This window comes from Microtus ochrogaster, chromosome 4 (genome assembly GCF_000317375.1).
Source record: "Microtus ochrogaster isolate Prairie Vole_2 chromosome 4, MicOch1.0, whole genome shotgun sequence".
Taxonomy (NCBI): Eukaryota; Metazoa; Chordata; class Mammalia; order Rodentia; family Cricetidae; genus Microtus; species Microtus ochrogaster.
Genome location: NC_022011.1, coordinates 52573936 through 52578101, shown reverse-complemented (window position 1 = coordinate 52578101; position 4166 = coordinate 52573936). Strand labels below are relative to the sequence as shown.

Below are 4166 nucleotides of genomic sequence, written 5' to 3'. Positions count from 1 at the left end.
TCTCGAAAAACCAAAAAAAAAAAAAAAAAAAACTTTAACTCTTTTTAAGTATTTCTAGTGTCTGACACTGACAAAAAAAAAAAAGCACAGAAAGGGTGGGGTTAAGAGCACATGCTGTTCTTCCAGAGGACTGGAGTTCAGTTCCCAGCATCCCAGGAGGTGGCTTTAAGTCCACAAACTGCTGCTCTAAGTCCAGTTCCAGTGGAATCCATGCCCTCTTCTAGACACTCAAGTACACATAACCATACACAGCCACACACATAATATGCATAATTTTAAAAAATACACCTGGTATATAGAGGCATGAATTTTAATCACAACACTCAAGAGGGCAGAAACAGGTAAACCTCTATGAGTTCAAAGCCACCCTGGTCTATATAGCAAGTTTCAGTCCAGCCAGAGTTATACAGTGAAACCCTCTCAAAATAACAATAATTTTAAGATTTAGAAATGTGTAAATTAGAAAATTCAATTAGACAATTGAATAACTACATATATGAGCTTAAGTATCCGCCACATGGAGGAATATATTGTAGTCTTAAGGCCTTAAAACACCCAAATCCCACACTCCTGGAGTTTCAAGCAACAAAACTTTTAGCCTGTAGACCCTAAAGACATAGCCCTCACCATACATCTAATGCCCTTTGGAGTTCCATTTGCTCCAAAGACAACGAAAGCTTTCTCAGAACAACCCCAGTGAACCTTCACTCACTGCAATTTCTACTTAACCTCAAGCTCCTAAAATCAAGACCATGCTTTTCTTTGTACCCAAAGTCAAATGCCCTATCCCTCTTCCTTAGAAGCATCTGCCATCACAAGTGCTTCCCAAAAAATCCTCTTGAAAGAACTACTCATCCTCATTATACCCACCAAGGGAACACAGGTCATATCCACTAAAAGACAGGAGAAGGACATCGTGTTCTCCTTCTGATCCCAGGCTAGTCCACCCCCTCTTTCCAGAAGGATCCACAGTGGTTTTTAGTGTAGTCTAAGGACACTAGGACCAGGTTTTTTTAGGTGTTTGCATAGACACTCGGTGAAGGGGTCCTGTTGGAACTCACTATTCCTGCACCTGACCTACAGGGAAACCATAGATGCCGATAAGCATCTCTGCAAACCACTTGGAGTGAAAGTCAATCAAGACCACTGAGTACAGATCCAGTCAGACACATGGAAAATTCCAGTAGGCCCTGTTCCACACCATCAAGCTCATCTCGGAGTTCTGAGACCAGACCAACTAAATGTGGTTCTACATCTTCAAAGACCTGTGAACTACATGTGATACAAACCTTAACCCTAAGGCAAAATCATCTCCAATTCTTTTAAAGAAAACGTTTACAACCCTCCTGTGATGGTTACCATTGATTAACTTGACAGGATCTAAAAATCACCAGGAAGCAAGGCTCTGGACATGTCTACAAGGGACTTTCTAGGTGAGGTTAACAAAGGGAGTGTGATAGTTTCCTTTAATCGTCAATTTGACACAACTTAGAATCATGAGGGAAGAGAGACTAAATGTAGAATTGTCTACATTATTCATTACAGATGGCTACTGCTATTTGTTTATATGTCTCTATGCAAAACAAACATGGTTTTGCCACACGGGGCTTATCTTTGTGATTGAGCACCTTACCCTTGTGATTCTTATGAATAAAGTTCATTATTGCATACGACTTTAGTCTGCTTCTCTTTTTAGGCTCTACTCTCCCAGGTCCAACTGACACAACCAAATGTGGGTGTCATCATTCCTTAGACAGGGGTCCTAAGCTGTGTATGAGTAGAAAAACAGAGTTTAGCACAATCAAACATGCATACGTGCATTCATTTCTTTCTGCTCTTGAATATGGATGATGTGAGTAGCTGTTTCCTTCATGTCTTCACTTTCCCACAATAATGAACCCAGAACTGTCAGTAAAATAAACCCTTTCTCTTCTAAGTTGTTTTTCTGTCAGGGAACTTTATCACAGCAACAGAAAGGAAACTAGAACAGGTGGGAAGGGAAGACTCCATGAACTGAAATCCTGGACTGAATACAAAGAAAAGAATCAAACCACCAGCCTTCTTCTCTCTTCTTCTTGACTGACTGGAGTCATCTTAGCCTCTCCCCACATTACTTTCCTACTATAATGGGCTATCCTCAAATTGAGGTAAAATAAAGCCTGCCTTTCTTGCAATGTTTCTGTCAGGTATTTTGTCCTAACATGTAGGGATAAGTCCCGCCCCTTAGGGGTTGTATTCGCCTCGGGCTAATGTTTGCATATAAATTTGGCAAGCGTGCTCCCGGCCCCTGCTTCCCTGGTCTCCGCAGGAACGGTGGTTCTGTAAATCTATTAAAGCTGTATATATATATATATATATATTCCAATCTGTCTGCATTCGTTTACGCCGTTACATTTTGGCGTCCAACGTCAGGCTATTTTTCCCCCGACTCAAGTGGGTAGCCCACTAGCTAACACATCACCCTCCTGGGTGCTGTTTTTTAGTTCGTGACTCGGGCCCCAGTGCCAAGTCTGAGACACACTCGTCCACGCAGGCCCATTCTGCCTGCCTTGGCTAAGTTTGCGGTGGAACCACACTGCCTGAATTAGCAGAAGCTCAAGTATCTCCAAACAAAAGCCACCACAGCGGCAGATTTGGACTGATACAAAGTGACTTGGCCAGGCGGTGGTGACGCTCGCCTTTGACACCAGCACTTGGGAAGCAGAGGCAGGCGGATCTCTGTGAGTTTGAGGCCCGCCAGGTGGTAGTAGAACACGCCTTTAATCCCAGCACTTGGCAGGCAGAGGCAGGCGGATCTCTGTGAGGCTAGCCAGGCAGTGGTGGTGCCTTTAATGCCAGCACTCCGGGGTAGAGACAGGCGGATCTCTGTGAGTTCAAGGCCAGCCTGGTCTACAAGAGCTAGTTCTAGGACAGGCTCCAAAAACACAGAGACCACCACTGGGAGGAACCGATCATTGCAGGAAAAAAAATTTTCTTTAATAAATAAAATGTCTGAACACATTACTGTTCAAGAATTTAACAGTTTTTTTTAATTGTACCATGTGGGAGATTTTACAAGAGGTGTCTATCATATAACATCTATGGATCTTTCTGGGATTCGTAGTTTTTATTGGCACTAAATGGTTTGATAATAGAAATATGATAAAGTCTTTACAAGACGAATCCAGGATTCTTAAGGCAGAGATTGAACGCTTAAAAACAATTGAGAATGACAACAATCTTCTCAAAAATCAGTTTGAAGTTCTCCAGGCTGATGTTAAGGAGAAATTCATTACTATGGAAGACGGAACAGCTGATTTGGATCGTAAGCTTCAGTCCCTTACTGTAGGAACTGAAACATTAGTGACTGATATTAAGGAGAAATTCATTACTATGGAAGAGGGAACAGCTAATTTGGATCGTAAGCTTCAGTCCCTTTCTGTAGGAACTGAAACATTAGTGACTGATATTAAGGAGAAATTCATTACTATGGAAGAGGGAACAGCTGATTTGGATCGTAAGCTTCAGTCCCATTCAGAATCATTAACTGAGAGAATCAAAACTGCTGAAGGTGACAATCAGATTTTGTCTAAAGCTTAGGACAGATTGACGGAAAGATTGTCAATACAAGAAAGCACGGTTTATGCCATAAAAATTATGTCCAAAGATGACAAATTATCGCTAACAGACAAACTTCATACTTTAGAATCCTCAATGAAGGCTTTGGAACATAATTCTGGACAGAAGATTCAGACAATGCAGAAGGCAATGGTGAATAGAATTGAAAAGATGGAGGAATTTCTAAATTCTGCTGAAGAAGAGCAAAGGGTAGAAAGGCAAATTTTAACTACATCTGTGGGTAAATCTCTCCGGGACAATTTCCACAAAGCTCTACCTACAGCTCTATCTGCCTTTCCAGTAATAACAACAGAGAAGGTGATTGGTTCCAGAAACCCTAGGGTCATAAAGGAGGATACATGGCAGCCTGTCCATATGAATGATCTCAAGGAAATAAAACAGGCTGTCATGACTTTTGGGATGCAAGCATCTTTTGTTAAAGAGATGCTAAGATCTTGGGCCACAACAAGCAGAGCAACCCCCTCAGACTGGCTCCAGCTAAGCTCTGCTGTACTTGAGAGTGGACCGCAATTGAAATGGAAATGCTTATTCAGGCAAGAGGCTAGACT

The 4166-nt window shown here is 41.9% G+C and overlaps 1 protein-coding gene across 5 annotated transcripts in view; it reads right to left on the bottom strand.

The window, feature by feature from the left end:
* Ehmt1 (euchromatic histone lysine methyltransferase 1) overlaps positions 1-4166 on the bottom strand; it is a 168905-nt gene that overhangs the window by 101612 nt on the left and 63127 nt on the right. The window lies entirely within an intron of this gene.